This window comes from Caretta caretta, chromosome 1, assembly GCF_965140235.1.
Source record: "Caretta caretta isolate rCarCar2 chromosome 1, rCarCar1.hap1, whole genome shotgun sequence".
Lineage (NCBI taxonomy): Eukaryota > Metazoa > Chordata > Testudines > Cheloniidae > Caretta > Caretta caretta.
Window position 1 is genome coordinate 263,049,297 of NC_134206.1, and position 16,864 is coordinate 263,066,160.

At 47.6% G+C, this 16,864-nt stretch overlaps 2 protein-coding genes and 1 long non-coding RNA gene across 13 annotated transcripts in view; 2 read left to right on the forward strand and 1 right to left on the reverse strand.

Annotated features, from left to right (window-relative positions):
• The window catches only part of NAGA (alpha-N-acetylgalactosaminidase), a 25,989-nt gene extending 21,959 nt beyond the window's left edge, over positions 1 to 4,030 (reverse strand). For all 3 annotated transcript variants that reach the window (XR_012666390.1, XM_048835289.2, XM_048835290.2), the window contains exon 1: positions 3,865 to 4,030. The gene's annotated coding sequence lies outside the window, so the exon portion shown is untranslated. The remainder of the gene's footprint in view (positions 1 to 3,864) is intronic.
• Positions 4,016 to 8,569, forward strand: LOC125629946 (uncharacterized). The gene is made up of 3 exons (XR_007354521.2): positions 4,016 to 4,360; positions 5,964 to 6,016; positions 7,449 to 8,569. It is a non-coding gene; the product is annotated as an uncharacterized LOC125629946 (long non-coding RNA).
• A 3,497-nt stretch (positions 8,570 to 12,066) lies between these two features.
• The window catches only part of PHETA2 (PH domain containing endocytic trafficking adaptor 2), a 28,099-nt gene continuing 23,301 nt past the window's right edge, over positions 12,067 to 16,864 (forward strand). For 2 of the 9 annotated variants that reach the window (XM_048835300.2, XM_048835301.2), the window contains exon 1: positions 12,300 to 12,694. The gene's annotated coding sequence lies outside the window, so the exon portion shown is untranslated. Of the gene's footprint in view, positions 12,699 to 15,087; positions 15,174 to 16,864 lie in introns of those variants that run through there. The other 7 variants (XM_048835296.2, XM_048835294.2, XM_075124213.1 and 4 more) reach the window with 7 other exon arrangements.

Below are 16,864 nucleotides of genomic sequence, written 5' to 3' on the forward strand. Positions count from 1 at the left end.
TGTATCGTAGAGCTTGGCTGTCGACAATGGATCGTGTGGTGTGGTCTGGATGAAAGCTGGAGGCATGTAGGTAGGAATAGCGGTCAGTAGGTTTCCGGTGTAGGGTGGTGTTTATGTGACCATCGCTTATTAGCATCATAGCGTCCAGGAAGTGGATCTCTTGTGTGGACTGGTCCAGGCTGAGGTTGATGGTGGGATAGAAATTGTTGAAATCATGGTGGAATTCCTCAAGGGCTTCTTTTCCATGGGTCCAGATGATGACCATCAATGATCATCAATGCAGCGCAAGTAGAGAAGGGGCATTAGGGGACGAGAGCTGAGGAAGTGTTGTTCTAAGTCAGCCATAAAAATGTTGGCATACTGTGGGGCCATGCGGGTACCCATAGCAGTGCCGCTGATTTGAAGGTATACATTGTCCCCAAATGTGAAATAGTTATGGGTGAGGACAAAGTCACAAAATTCAGCCACCAGGTTTGCCATGATATTATTGGGGATACTGTTCCTGACGGCTTGTAGTCCATCTTTGCGTGGAATGTTGGTGTAGAGGGCTTCTACATCCATAGTGGCCAGGATGGTGTTTTCAGGAAGATCACCGATGGATTGTAGTTTCCTCAGGAAGTCAGTGGTGTCTCGAAGATAGCTGGGAGTGCTGGTAGCGTAGGGCCTGAGGAGGGAGTCTACATAGCCAGACAATCCTGCTGTCAGGGTGCCGATGCCTGAGATGATGGGGCACCCAGGATTTCCAGGTTTATGGATCTTGGGTAGCAGATACAATACCCCTGGTCGGGGTTGCAGGGGTGTGTCTGTGCGGATTTGTTCTTGTGCTTTTTCAGGGAGTTTCTTGAGCAAATGGTGTAGTTTCTTTTGGTATGCAAAGCGGGGTTTGGGGTGGAGCCTGACAGCTCACGACCCCCCCAATGTAATACCCTCACGACCCCTTGAGGGGTCCCAACCCCCAGGTTGAGAACCCCTGATCTAGGTGTACTTGGTCCTGCCTCAGTGCAGGGGGCTGGATTAGATGACCTCTCCAGCCCTACATTTCTAGCCCTACATTCCATTACTGTTTCTGCACAGGAGGGCCCACATGGACTAAAACAGCAGGGGAAGGGATGCTCCTTGACAGGACCAAGTTGTACTGCCAGAGTTGTGTAGAGAAATCTAGGACAAAAACAACAAGCAGTGGTAGTGCAACGCAGGTCAGGAGTCAGGTGCAGCTGCAATCTGTGTGGGGTAAATTGGCATTAATGAAAGGTGAACAGTAGCTAATCTGAATCCAGTGCATATAAAGCAATATGTTTCCTTTGCAAAAAAACTGGGCCCTTTTATACGGGGCCAGATTGTAACCATTTCACCAAACTGACTTGGCTGGTCCCAGCAGAGAAATACCTACCTTTTGACCTGCCACAATCAGAGCACCCACCCGCAGGTTACCCACCACTGGGCAAGTACTTTCAGGCTCTCAAGGTCACAAACTCCTCCCAAAACGTGAAGGAGAAAATGATTTATACCATACCGAGATGCTGGGCTCACACTGAATGCTAAAGAAAAGTGGTGTGAAGGCAGCTGCATTTGTCCAGACAATAAAAAGAAGAGAAGCAGAACTCTTCTGCAGTCTGTGGCAGGAGCACAGGACCGGCTGGAAACATGTCTCTAACTTCTGCCACTGACATGCTGTGTGATCTTGGGCAAGTCTGTCGGGCCCAGCTCCTCTGGCATCACTTTCCCCCTCTCACAGGGGGTTGTGATGCTCACTGCGTTAACGTTTCTCTAGTGCTTTGAGACCTTCAAAGGGAAGGCACCACAGAAGTGCCAAGTGTTATTTTTTATCGATAAAGGGGACGAGTTAAAGAAAGCACTGGGACGTGGCCTGTTCTAAAAGCTCAGGATCATCTTCTAGCTTTGATCTGTGCACAGAACTTCAAAGGATATCACAATATGATCATGGAGATGCTGAATGTGCCCCCTAAATTCTTTAATACAGCTGAAAGTTCATAACACACTGCTCCTTCCTAGGGGCCCCAGTCCAACACCAGGGAAATCAACAGGAGCCTTTCCCTTGTCTTTAATGGGCACTAGATTTTGCACTTTCCCCTAAGATAAAATTGGAAAAGATCCTCGGAGATCAGAGAAGGTTGAGGCCCCCACCTTGGGGAAACAGTAATAATCTAAACATACTTACAATGAAGGAATAAGCAGCTCAGAGACCTGGGGAATGGGGACATGGAGTCTTTAACTTTCAGTTTATTTGTCCGAAACCACCCCCAGGTCAGTAGCGACTGAAAGTTGTTACCATCTGATGGCTTTGCGTGGAGCGTTGGAGGGTCTAAGTCTAGTTCCTACTAGGACAGATTGCTCACATTGCAAATAATCACCTACACAACTTGCAGTCTCCACAGAGGTCAAGAATTAACCAGGTCTAGAGTCGAGTGAACTATTCATTATGAACAACATAGCTAATGAATTTGATCCTGGTTTCAGAAATTATCCACGATTTTGACTCATCTTTGTTATTCATAATTGTCCAATGAACATATGCTAGCCTATAGGGTGATTGTGAATTATTCATTTCAGTTATTCATAATTCAGGGAGTGTTACTGGTTCCCCAAGTCACACGGGACTGTTTATGCTCCCCAACTCAAAAACCAAAACTTTAATAACAAAATTCCTGCTCCACCACAGACTTCCTGTGTGACCTTGGGCAAGTCACTTGGTCTCTGTGCATCCATTCCCTATCCATACAATGGGGATGCTAGCACTTCCCTACCTCATGTACATTAAAGATGGTGAGAGACTCAGATACTTCGATGACAGGGGCCATATAAAGAGGGTGAACACTCCTGACACCAGCTATGATCCCCCTTGTCTACATCTGAATTCGGGGGTTCACATTAGGAGCAGCTGTTCCTCAACTTTGTGCAAACAAAAACCCATTCCAAAAATGTTAACAAACAAAGAGCCAGGCAGGGGACAGGCTGAGAGGAGAAAGCAATCCAGGGCTGTTTGTGAATCATTTTCCGTCCAATCACTCAGTGCTAGATCACAGAAACTAGGTTATTTTTTTCATCTTTAGGGCTGGCCCTGCCATGAAGTACATTAATGCAGGAAGCTGGTTCAAGTGCATATGTGGAGCCTCCACACTACTGCTGCACTGTACCTACTCTGCAGCTAAGCAGAGCGCTCTGCTCTCCTGTGCTAGTCAACTGGCACTCTTCGCCAGGGAAACAAAAGAAAATCTGAATGGCAGGATAGTATTATTGCACCTTATCAACTGAAAAAGAGCAGTCTCTGGATAGGAATTGACCATAAAACAACTCCAGTCTCAGACGGGGTGGAACACAGCACGGTGCATGCTAATGGAGTAGTCTGCACCTAGGAACCCAGTTCAAACCCATCAACCACGGGAAACTAAGCGCCTGGAAAGAAGCACATGCACATGGCTGAGCTCTGGGTTCACGGAGATGGGAAGCTGCAGAACTAGCAACCCGAAGTCTGCAGCGCCTCATCCTTCAGGATCCCAAGGCATTTTTAAGTAGGGTGACCAGATGTCCCGATTTTATAGGGACAGTCCCGATTTTTGAGTCTTTTTCTTATGTAGGCTCCTATGACCCCCCCACCCCGTCCCGATTTTGCACATTTGCTGCCTGGGCACCCCACTTTTAAGACGGGAGGGCTAGAGCCCCAAGCAGCCGCCTTGGGAGCGAAGGAACAAGCAGCAATGATCGGCCCTTCCCCCCCGGCTGGCAGGACCTGTCCGGTTCTTTAGCCTCCGCCACTCCTTGGAGGCACCTGTCGCCTGCAGAGCGCCAGCCATGAGCCCCAGCGCGGAGCCTGCCCGGGCCCTCCCCGCCCGCCGGCTCACTTACCTGGGCGGAGGCGGGCGGTCCGGGCGCGGGGAGCCGCTGCGGCTGCTGCAACTCAGCTGATCCTTCCAGCCTCGCCAGGGGAGGGCGGGCGGGCAATCACGTGACCACCCGCCGCTGATCACCTGACCAGCCAGTGGGGTGACTTAGGAAGGGGGGGGTGTTCAGATCGCCCGCGGGCCGGAGCCCTGCTGGACTCTCGCGCTCTGCGCTCCCGCCGCGGCCGCTCCCGGTGTGGGTGGGGAGCAAAGACGCCCGCTTCCCGGAACCGAGGACGGAGACAGAAGAACAACGCCCTCCCCATAACCCTCCCCTTCCCGATTCTGCATTGTGGGGCCTCAGGCTGCACGATCGTCATAACCTTGAGAGAGCAGCCTGGCGGGCGGGGTTGCTGAGCCTGTGATCAGTGCCAGGGAAGAAAGGTGTTTTGTCACCCCGAAAGATGACGATATAAAAGGGATTCAGCCTACATTTTCCCTTAGATTTTGGATTCAGTTTGGTGCGTTTCTCTGCTCTGTTTTAATGAATGTGGAAACATTTTAATAGGCTTGGTTCAGTTCCCAATAGAACTGACAAAAAAACCCACAACTGAAATAAATTAGTGTCTTGTTAAAAGTCTCAGCAGAAAGACCCAGGACTGAGCCGCCATAGAGACAGTATTTAGCTCTTTAGAGATGATTGTGGTTCCTAAAGGCGCTATGATTATAGTTGTAATATGGTAGAACTTAGAGACCAGGGTTCCACTGCATTAGGCCCTGTACTCACCCTGTGTCTACACACACGATCCTCCAGTGGTTACAGTTCTAACTTAGGACCTGGGAGACCCCAGGTTCAATTCTTTCCTCTGCTAGACTTTCTGTATGCTCTTGGACAAGGCCCAGATCCTCAAAGATATTTTGGTAAAAACAGTGGCAGATAGGTACCTAAATACCTTTGAAGATCTGGGCCTTAGGCCTTGTCTACACTGCCACTGACAGCACTGAAACTTTCTTCGCTCAGGGGTGTGAAAATACAAGTTTTAGCGCTGTAAAGTGGCAGTGTAGATAGCGCTACAGCGCTGGGAGCTATTCCCCTCGTGGCGGGTTTTTTTTGCAGCACCGGGAGAGCTCTCTCCCAGCACTGGAGCTGCGACTACACAGCCACATTAAAGCATTGTTGCGGCTGTGTAGACATGCCCTAAGTCTCTCTGTGCTTCCAGGGGTGCTGGAACAATTTTTATACTGAGGGTGCAAAGCCATTGAACCAAAGTGTAAACCTGTATGTAGGATTCATACAAGGTTCATGCGCTTGGCAACATTCAGGGCACACCCGGAGTGTTGTGCTGGACCTGTGCACACACAGCTCCTCTCAAGGGCATGAACCTTGGAATCTCGCCCAGATGACATGAACCGTGGGAAGCCTCCCAGGACTGGGCTCAAGGCCCGAGAGCAAGGAATGTGGTAGATAGAAATTGGTAAATAAGAATGTTAAACAAAGCCAGTGTATTCCTTTTATCGGTTGGAGAATGTAAGGCTATCACTGGGCTAATCAGTGTCGTAGCGGGTTGGGAAACCACACGACGGGTTCCCCCCAAACCCAGGGCCAAACGGGGGTGTTTCCCACTCAGACAACTGTTCCTCTGCTTTAAAATCCGTAGACTCCATGAGGGCGGCGACTGCCGGAAGTGCAGGGCTTGATTTGATTATGCAGGAGGACGCTGATTTTCAGTTGCCGGGGGAGCTTTGCGCCATACCTACACAGGTGACGGGACCTCTCCCTGACGGATTTGTGGGTCTGGTTCTCCCTCGCTCACCCGCTGGGAAACAGGGTTTTTTTTGTCATCCCAGGGGTCATTGACGCCGATTACACTGGCGTTATTAAGGTTCAGGTTTTGACCCATCTTCCGCAGTCGCTCCCGCATGGATGGTCAATTGCGCAATTGATTTTAGTCCCCTATCAGGTGCCAGCCGCAGAGGATCGAGCCCGGGACGGGAAAGGCTTTGGATCGACGCTGTCTCAGTTGCCGTCTCACAACACGTCCTCTCCACTTGTTGCTCTAACAATGTCAGTCCACCCCTCGAAACCTCAGTTAACACATCTCTTAAATAATGTTCCTTTTACAGGGCTGGTGGACACTGGAACTGACGTAACGGTGATTCGTGATCCGGAGTGGCCGGTCAGTTGGCCAACAGTTCCTTCTAAAGAGTTGTGGGGGATCGAGGGTAGCAAACCCGGGCGCCAAAGTTTGTCTTGGGTCACGGTCTCTGAACCAGGAGGCTGTGCCCTTGCTACAATCCGCCCTTTTGTACTCCCTGTCCACCTCAATATTTGGGGCCGTGACTTACTTGCAAAACTGGACACCACCCTCGATATTAATATATAATGGCCCAAAATCCTCCCTCACCCACCTTGCCATCCGCATTACCATTGGTATGGCAATCCTTAGAGCCCGTATGGATTGACCAGTGGCCCCTTCCCCTAGAAAAGCTGAAAGCGCTTCATTCATTTGTACAACAACATTTGCATGCACAGCGCTTGGAGACCTTCACTAGTCCTTGGAACTAGCTGCTGTTATTTTGGCCTTTCAGTTTTTTGCTGATTGTCCCTTTAATTTGATTGTGGACACGCATTATGTTTATCAGGTAATTGATCATTTACCCCTTGCCTTCATCACCCATCAGGTCGATGCAGACCTTCTTCGCCTGTTTTTGTCCTTACAGTATCTCCTCACCACTCGTAATTTCCCTTATTTTGTTGCTCATGTTCGCAGTCATACCCCTCTGCCTGGGCTACTCACTGAAGGCAATGCGCGCGCTGATCGCGCGTTACGTGGTCAGCTAAATTCCCTTTTTTCTGACCCCATTGAAAGCCATGCCTTTTTTCATCAGTCTGCCTCTGTTTTGGCCCAACAGTTTTACATTCCTGCTGATCATGCACGTTCTATTGTTTGTTCCTGCCCCCACTGTGCTGCTGCTGCCCCTACCTTTTCTTATGCCGTTAATCCCAGAGGTACCGCAGCGAATCAGCTGTGGCAAATGGATGTCACTCACGTGCCACAATTCCGCCCCTATTTGTTTTTCCATGTTTCCATTGATACCTATTCAGGATTTCTCTGGGCAACCCCACAGCGTGGGGAAGCCACTCCCAAAGTTAGTCACCATTTGCTAGCCTGTTTTGCTGTTATGGGTCGCCCGAGCCAGATGAAAACGGATAATGCCCCAGCCTATTGCTCCACAGCCCTCTCCACCTTTTGTGCCCAATGGGACGTCCGTCTCAAACACGGGATCCCTTATAATTCCACAGGCCAAGCCATTGTTGAACGTGCAAATCGCACACTAAAAACCTTGCTTGACAAACAATTAAAACAAGGGGAGCTGCGTCTCCGAACCTTAGGAGACATTCAGCAACAAATGCTTATCCTTTTGTTTACTTTAAATAATTTAACACTGAATACAGATCAGCAGACCCCCACGGGTTGGCATTTTCATAAGTCCGAGGTACTGGAAAGACCGCGTGTCTATTACCGTAGCTGCCCGATCCGCAATGACTGGGCCCAGTGCCTTTAATCACTTGGGGTCGGGGATATGCTGCTGTGTTTCTCCCTGCAGGACCGTTGTGGGTTCCGGCCCGGTGTGTGCGACAAGCACTGAAACAGCATGGCGTGGCACCAGGGGCTGTCGAACCCCATACCGGAGTTTCAGCTGACCTTGGAGGAGAACACGGTGCCTCCCGGGTCGACAATGGCGGTACGGAGACGAAGGAGGCGTAGCGTCCCAAGCCAGCCCGTGACATGGGGAGCAGTAAAAGCATTGGTCGCCGCAGCTCAATGAAGACTGGCAGCAAACCAACAGCCAGAGACTCCTGAGACTCTGTTTGTGGCAATTCTCGCCCAAATTACTGCTAATTCTGTATTGATTGTATGCCTTTTGTGCCTGCTGTTTCCTGTAGGGGTTGGCTCAGGAGCGCTTCCTCCGTTACGGGCCCAAATGACATATAACCTATGGGAAAGATTGGCTTCAATAGTAAATGTTACCCACTTTTGTTTATTTGATTTGTAGCAGCTGAAGAATTGTTAGGTACGTGCCTTATTCCAGTATGTTGTCACCCTGAGGAAATTGGGAATGAGATGATGCTCGCTGCTTACGCGAACCTCTCTTCCCAGTACTCTAGCATGGCTAATTGGGGCCCGGCCAATTACACTTTACCTTCTTAAGCTTATTTTTTGCTGTTGCCGTGTGCAATGTATTTCCTTTTTGTTAAGGCTTTGTCGAGACCCGCCCTGGCAGGCTCGACGAGTTATGACCTTGTCTGTCGGGGAGTTAATTGGCTTGCAGAAGCAAATTGATGGCTACCATGAGATGGCCGAGCACAAATAAACAAAAAAGGAGGGGATGTAGGATTCATACAAGGTTCATGCGCTTGGCAACATTCAGGGCACACCCAGAGTGTTGTGTAGGAGCTGTGCACACACAGCTCCTCTCAAGGGCATGAACCTTGGAATCTCGCCCAGATGACATGAACCGTGGGAAGCCTCCCAGGACTGGGCTCAAGGCCCGAGAGCAAGGAATGTGGTAGATAGAAATTGATAAATAAGAATGTTAAACAAAGCCAGTGTATTCCTTTTATTGGTTGGAGAATGTAATGCGCGCGGGGAGAGAAAGAATAAAGGAGAGGGTGGAAAGCTGACAGGCCCAGTCCGTTGGCAGACCAGCCTGTTTGCTTGCGTAAAGCTTTGTGCTGTCTTGTATTTGAATCGCAACACCTGTATATAATAGAAACCACTTCAAGCCAGGGGGTACGGTAGCACCCCTAGTTCTAGCACCTATCTGTGCCTCTGTTCGCCACCTGTAAAATGGCTCTTCCCTACCTCCCGGGAATGTTGTGAAGATAGATACTGTCCCATTGTCTGGAGTGGCTTGTGACCACATGTGCCAACCTCAGAGCAGACTGCAAAGAAGCAGGGCAGAGACCCCAAACTGGTGGTATATGCCCAAGAGGACTATCTTGCCAATCAGGCAATTTGGACTTAGTGATAGTTGGTTGCTATCCACCAAAGATCACAAAATATTCAGGTTTTTCCCAGTCCCAAGAGACCAGTCACTTAACCCTGGCTCAATTTGTACCTTAGATCTCACACCAAAGATGCTTGCAGCCAATCCTATAATAAACTAAGGATTTATTAACGAAGAAAATAAATGAGAGTTATTACAAGGTTAAAGCAGGCAGACATATATACACAAATAAGTTATAGTCTATGGTTCCAAAGGTGAGAGGAGTTGTAGTCCGTCAGCTTTGAATGTCTTTTAGGGCTAACCCAGGTTGACCCTGGGGATTTCTGCTTCTGTTTCGTAACTTTGGCCCTGTGAGAGTCCAAACAGCATAAGAGATGAGACATTTTCTTGTCAGCTATTTTTACTTCCTTCTTCCAAGTTTCAACCTGATGGGACAAGTCCTTTTGCATCTAGCCTCTTCATAGCTGCAAGGGGGCAGTTAACAAAGTCTTTGTATTGTGATGTCACACGATGGCCCATTTAGTTTTGATAAGCCTTCTTGATGGGCAGGAGATGATCCCTCCTGACTGGGTTCATAGTTTCAAAGCAAACATTTTTTTTACAGTTACAAAGCAAAAACTTATATATTACCTTATAGTATGTGATAAAGATATTATAGGTGAGATGAATGCATGCAGCAACTTACAAGCATTTCATAAAGTCTAAACACCAAACACATTGTTATAGGTCCAATATCCATTTTAAGCATGCTAACACACAGGTGAACAAGACTGGTTTCCACCAATGAATTTGTCAAAACTTGGCTGAGGCCTAAAGCCTTGGCAAGAGCTGGCACCTGGTCTGCCAGCAGCACAGATACGTTAAAGACTGTGAGATGCTCAGATATCACAATAATGGCAGCCTAATAGACGAACAGATATAATAGTGACAGCCACAGCCCCAAAGATCTTACAATCAAAGTGTATAAGATCAATAAGTGGATAAAACAAAGGGGAGCAGAAGGAAATGATGGGACTACATTGGTCCTCATGAAAGACAGTGGTCACAGGAGCCAGCTGTCTACCTATTGTTACAGGTGCTTGTTAGGGGATGTGTGCTGCTAAGTGCAGGGATATGAAATATGTTGTACAATCCCCATTTCACAGCTCTGTCCTGTGTTCCAACGAATATTAAAGAAATCCACATTTATTTCAGGCTTTGCCTCATCATCCACTGGCACAATACAATGATGTCAGTCTGTGATATTTTATGGCACTTATCACAACCATATCGAAGAGCCAAACAACAGTTAAAATTTGCATGTAAAAAAGTTAGCAAGGTGAAGAAACAAATGCTTCCATGAAATTATGGTGTTCCACAGAAGAAATACAATGACGTGGCACCTCCCAAGGTAGACAAATGGGATGATTGGCTACCCAGGCAAAGTTTGTTTGTTGGCAGTCTCAGCAGAGAAGCTAAGGTTCAAGAGCTATAAAGACTTAACCCCTACCTAAAGCTGTCGCCTCCTTCTTATGACAAATGGACAGACTGGCAGGCGATATCTGTGAGATGCATGCACAGCCAGTGTCTTTATCATCCCTGTTCTGCAGATAAACAGAGGACTGCAGTCTCCAGCTCTGTCAGGCAAGCACATTTAATCAGCTCTAGAATTATTTTGAAAAAAAGCCTCAGACCCTCCCTAGATATTTTTAATTAATGTCCCTGTGCCCCTGTGCAGTTTAAAAAAATAGTTTTCTCTCTGTGCCTCAGTTTCCCCCTGTAAAATGGAAACAACCATACTTACTTTCCGAACTCACAAGAGGGGCGTGAGGATTAATTTCCTGATGTTTGTAAACACCTTTGAGATCCTAATATGGAAGGCTCTAGAGAAGTGCAAAGTCTTATTATTTATTAATAAATTACCTGGATACTGCAGAGATGATGGAAGCCACAGCAGTACCTGAGACAATAATATGATGTACACATTACATACAGGTTTCAGAGTAGCAGCCGTGTTAGTCTGTATTCGCAAAAAGAAAAGGAGTACTTGTGGCACCTTAGAGACTAACCAATTTATTTGAGCATAAGCTTTCGTGAGCTACAGCTCACTTCATCAGATGCATACATTAATTCAGAAAGGGCAGAAACAGACACTGAGTCTCACATAACACTGTGCTGTGCTTGTGGTATATCTGCTGTGACTGGATTCTGATTGTTTTGTTGACGGGGGAGAGAGGACTCAAGTCCCCTGCAGGGAACCGAGAACCCCAGTCTCTAGACTTGTATAGTTAGGGTTCTTGGGTTACATGACAGAGACCAGCTACATGAACAGTGTGGTAACTGGGGAGACCGCCTGTCTTGAAATTCACAGGGTCTGATTATCAGGGGTCTGTCTCACATCCTGTGAGTCTCCATCTTCTAACAATTAAACATGGTTAGGGAACTTTCTCTCTCCATGGCCTCACAACTATTAACAAGTGTGAACCACAAATTGTCCAGAGAAGATGGTTAAGGAGTGACGTGATTACAGTCTAAAAGTACCTACATTGGGAACAAATATTTGGTAATGGGCTCAGTCTAGCAGAGACAGGTATAACATGATCCAATGTCTGGAAGTTGAAGCTAGACACATTCAAACTGGAAATGAGGTATAAGTTTTTTTAACAATGAGGGTAATTGACCAGTGGAACAATTAACCAAGGGTTGTGGTGGATTCTCCATTACTAGCAATTTTAAAATCAAGTTTGGGTGTTTTTCTAAAAAAATATGCTTTAGGAATTATTTTAGGGAAGATGTATGGCCTGTGTTATATAGAATCATCAGACTAGTAGATGATCACAATGGTCCCTTCTGGCCTTGGAATCTATGAATAAGTTTCTAAAGTTCAGATGCTTAATTAGACTGGAACTCTCACAAGATCCCCTCTGGAGATTTCTGGCACTTCTCTAGCAGCCAAACATAGTTGGAGTGCTGGGCTTTGCCTCCTTGGGAACTCCTGGTGTAGAACCATCCTCTTTCTAACTTTCCCTCCTTGGCACACCCACTACGCTGGCCCTTCATATAGCTCTGTGCCAAGAGGGGAGCCCCCTCTATGCCAGGGGTATCCTTCAGAGCCGGCTCCACCCTCTACGTGGCCCCTTTATGGCAGTGGAGCATCATAAAAGAGCCACCGTGCAGTGGAGAATTGGCCTTGTCTAGTATTCTTAGACAGCAGGATCAGGCAGCTCTGCAGTTAACCAGCAGGGGGTGTGGTTTTATGCAGCCGGGGCACAGCTGTGCGCATTCGAAAGCAAGACGAGAAAATGCCTTTTTAACGCCATTGAAATACACGGGAGCGGAAGGTGGGGAAAGGACAGTTGCTTTGTGACACCACCCCACTGGGTGGATCCACTCTAGGGACTGCCCCACCGACCTAGGGACAGTGCCTGTGGAGTCCCGGCTAGTCACTTTTCCCCTCTCTCCAGCTGAACTGGGTGCAAGTTTGCCTCATGGCTGCAGGACCAAACAACACGCACAGCAGGAGCCCGCTGTAAAACCGCAGCCGACTCTGGAGTTAGCGGGGACGGGGAGGCTCGAAGGACCGTCAGACCAGAAGCGGTGCAGCGCTTGGGTTCGGCTCTTACGTGGCTCCCAGGACCGGGGGGACTGAGACCAACCGCCCCTCTGTGTAAACTCAAGCCTAGTGGAAAACCCGGCTCCGCTCGGGACTGTGAGATCCCGCCGAGTCCCAGCTGTTCCACCGGCTGCGCGGCCCGCCGGGTTTTGTACCGTGGCGGCCCCGAGCGGCGGCCCCAACTTGTAACTTGGAGCGGGCCGGGCCGAGCCGAGCCGAGCGGGCAGGGGGACGGGCTTTGCCGGCGGCGGTGAGTAAGTAACACACCGGGGTGGCCCGCGGGCCCGGGGCCACTGGCGCGGGGGGAGAGGGACAGCGAGCCGGCCAGACCGGCCGTGCTGCTGCGATTCCTCCTCCCAAGCCAGCTGGGCGAGCGCAGGGGCGCTCCAGCAGCCAGCCGCCCCGGGGCGGGAGCGCGCCAGCCTGGGGCTAGTGGCCGGCGTGAAATGCCTCCGTTCAGTCCCCAAAGGGCAGGGGTTCCAGGAAAGGCCGGTGGGGAGGAGCACAGCGCCCCCCCCCCGTTAGGAGTAGAGGGAAACCTCCCCTCCCCCCCAACAGCTTGGGCTATTACAGCCCCCCCCTGCTTCGATCAGGCGTAGTCACTGGCTGGGGGGATTGGCGTCACAATTGGCCCTAGTTGGGGGGCGTATACTCCCCCCCCGCGCCCCCCCCCCCCATGCTGGCAGTCTCAGCAAAGAGCTCGAGGTCTGAGTGTCCTGGAATCTCCCAAACAGGAGGCCCCCAGGATGAAATCCACTGAAGTCAGTGACAAAACTCCTGCTGACTGCAGTGGTGCCAGGAGGGTTTCAGAATCTACTTCCTCTGCTGGACGGCATCGGACCTGTTGCTGCCTGACATTTTGATTAAAAAACGAGAGTGGTGGGATTTAAGGTGGCCCACACTAAGTGGCTCACTGATAGGTCTCCAAATGCAAGTGTAGATGGGAAATCGTCATCAAGTGGGTGTGTTTCTAGTGGGGTCCCCCAGGGATCAGTTCTGGGCTCTACACCAGGAGTTCTCAACCTTTTTCTTCCTGAGCCCCCCTCTCCCCCCCATACAAGCTATAAAAACTCCACGGCCCACCTGTGCCACCACAACTGCTTTTCTGCATATAAAAGTTCAGGAAAGCATTAGGGGGTAGCCAGCAGGGCAATTTTTGGGGCCCTACGCTAAGTTGCTTGGGCTTCAGCTTCAGCCCTGGATGGTGGGACTCGAGCTCAGGGTTGGGCTTTCTGCCCTGGGCCCCATAGAGTCTAATGCCAGCCCTTCTTGGCTGACCCCCTGAAACCTGCTTGTGGCCCTCTGGGGTACACTGGGCCCTTGGTTGAGAACTGCTGCCCTATGCTATTTAACATCTTTATCAATAACCTGGAAGAAAACATAAACTCATCACTGGTAAAGTTTGCAGATGACCCAAAAATTGGGGAAGTAGCAAATAACGAAGAGGACAGGGTAGAAGCAAATAATGAAGAGAACTAGATCGCTTGGTAAACTGGATGCAAGCAAACAATATGAATTTGATTACAGCTAAATGTACATATACAAATAGGAACAAAGAGTATAGACCATAGAAGAAACAGTGACTCTGAAAAAGATTTGAGGGTGGCGATGGATAATCAGCTGAACATGAATTCCCAGTGTGACACTGTGGCCAAAAGAGTTAACGTGAGCCTGGGATACATAGAGAAGCAAATCTCGAGGAGGAGCAGAGAGGTTATTTTGCCTTTGTATTTGCCTTCGTATTCTGCTGGAATACTGTGCTCAGTTCTGGTGTCCACAATTCAAGAAGGATATTGGTAAATTGGAGAGGGGTTAGAGTAGAACCACAAGAATGAGCAAAGGATTAGAAAACAGACCTTATAGTGACAGACTCAAAGAGCTCAATCTATTTAGTTTAAAAAGGAGAAGATTAAGGAGAGACTTAAGAACAAAAGAATGGCCATACTGGGTAAGATCAATAGTCCATCTAGCCCCGCATCCGACAGCAACTGGCGCCAGATGCGTCAGAGAGAATGAACAGAACAGAAGTAATTATCAAGTGATCCATCCCCTGTTCTCCAGTCTCACCTTCTGGCAGTTGGAAGCTTAGGGACACCCATAGCATGAGGTTTTGACCCTAACCATTTTAACTAATAGCGATTGATAGACCTATCCTCCATGAACTTATCTAATTCTTTTTTGAACCCAGTTATACTTTTGGCCTTCACAACATCCTCTGGCAATGAGTTCCACAGGTTGACTGTGCATTATGTGAATAAGTACTGCCTTTTGTTTCTTTCAAATCTGCTGCCTATTAATTTCATCAGGTGATCCCTGGTTCTTGTGTTACGTGAAGGGGTAAATAACACTCCCTTCTCCACACTATGCATGATTTTATAGACCTCAATCATATTGCCCCTCTTTTCTAAGATGAACAGTCCCAATCTTTTAAATCTTTCCTCATATGGGAAGCTGTTCCATATCCCTAATCATTCTTGTTGCCTTTCTCTGTACTTTTTCCAATTCTAATATATCTTTTTTGAGATAAGGTAACCAGAACTTCATGAATTATTTAGGATGTGGGAGTACCATGGATTTCTATAGTGGCATTATGATATATTCTGTCTTATTATCCAACCCTTTCCTAATGGTTCCCAACATTCTGTTTGCTTTTTTGACTCCCACTGCACACTGAGTGGATGTTGTCAGAGAACTGTCCATGATGACTCCCAAGATCTCTTTCTTGAGTGGTAACAGCTAATTTAGATCCCATCATTTTGCGTGTATAGCTGGAATTATGTTTTCCGATGTGCATTTCTTTGCATTTATCAACATTTAATTTTATCGGCCATTTTGTTGCTCGGTCACCCAGTTTTGTGAGATCCCTGTGTAACTTTTTGTGGTCTGCTTTGGACTTACCATCTTAAGTAATTTTGTATCATATGAAAACTTGGCCACCCCACCATTTTCCAATTTATTTGTGAGTAAGTTAAATAGTACTGGTCCCACTGCTGATCCTTGAGGGATTCTGCTATTTACCTCTCTCCATTGTGAAAATTGACCATTTTTCCTACCCTTTGTTTCCTGTATTTTAACCAGTTACTGATCTATGAGAGGACCTTCACTCTTATTCCATGACTGCTTATTTTGCTCAAGAGCCTTTGGTGTAGACCTTGTCACAGGCTTTCTGAAAGTCCAAGTACACTGTCTCGACTGGATCACCTTTTCCACATGTTTGTTGACCCCCATTCCCCCCAAAGAATTGTAACATGCATGATTTCCCTTTTCAAAAGCCGTGTTGACTCTTCCCCACATATCATGTTCTTCTATGTGTCTGATAATTCTGTTCTTTACTAGAGTTTCAACTGATTTGCCTGGTACTGAAGTTAGTCTTACCAGCCTGTAATTGCCAGGATTGCCACTGGAGCCTTTTAAAAAATTCATTGTTACATGAGCTATCTGGTACAGAAGCTGATTTAAGTGATAGGTTACATACCACAGTTAGTAGTTCTGCAATTTCCTATTTGAGTTCCTTCAGAACTCTTGGGTGAATACAATCTGGTCCTGGTGACTTATTACAGTTAATCAGTTTGTTCCAAAACCTCTTCTACTGACACCTCAATCTGGGACAGTTCCTCAGATTTGTCACATAAAAAGAATGGCTCAGGTGTGGGAATCTCTCTCTCATTTTCTATAGTGAAGACTGATGCAAAGAATTCATTTAGCTTCTCCTTTAGCATGGTGATTGTCCAGTGACCCCACTGATTGTTTGGCAGGCTTCCTGATTCTGATGTACTTAAAAAAAAATTGGTGTTAGTTTTCGTGTCTTTTGCTAGTTGCTCTTCATATTCTTTTTGAATCACGGACTTGATTACAGTGTAAAAGTATCTACATGGGGAACAAATAATTAATAAAGAGCTCTTCAACCTAGCAGAAAAAAATATAACATGATGCCATGGCTGGAAGTTGAAGATAGACACATTCAGACTGGAAATAAGGTGTACATTTTTAATAGTGAGAGTAATTAATCATTGGAATAATTTACCAAGGTGGAATCTCCATTGGTGACCATTTTAAAGTCACAGTTGGGTGTTTTTTACTAAAAGATCTGCTCTAGGAATTATTTTGGGAAGTTTTTTGGCCTGTGTTATACAGGAGTCAGATCACAATTGTCGCTTGTGGCCTTAGAATCTATGAACCCCTGCACTGGAAATCCAGTGCTTTTCGCCAGCACTAAATTAACTTAAAAATTCTAATTAGCTAGAACTGTGTTTACACCTGACGGTTTTCTCCTTGTTAAGGTGCCTAACCCCACAGTGGTGTCTGAATAACAGATTTGTGACATTACAGTTGTCGTTATAGCTACAGATTGCATAGTGGCACAAACTCTGGATCTAAGCTGTGATGCAGAGTGGTAGCAGGAAAAGGTCTCATTCTGGCT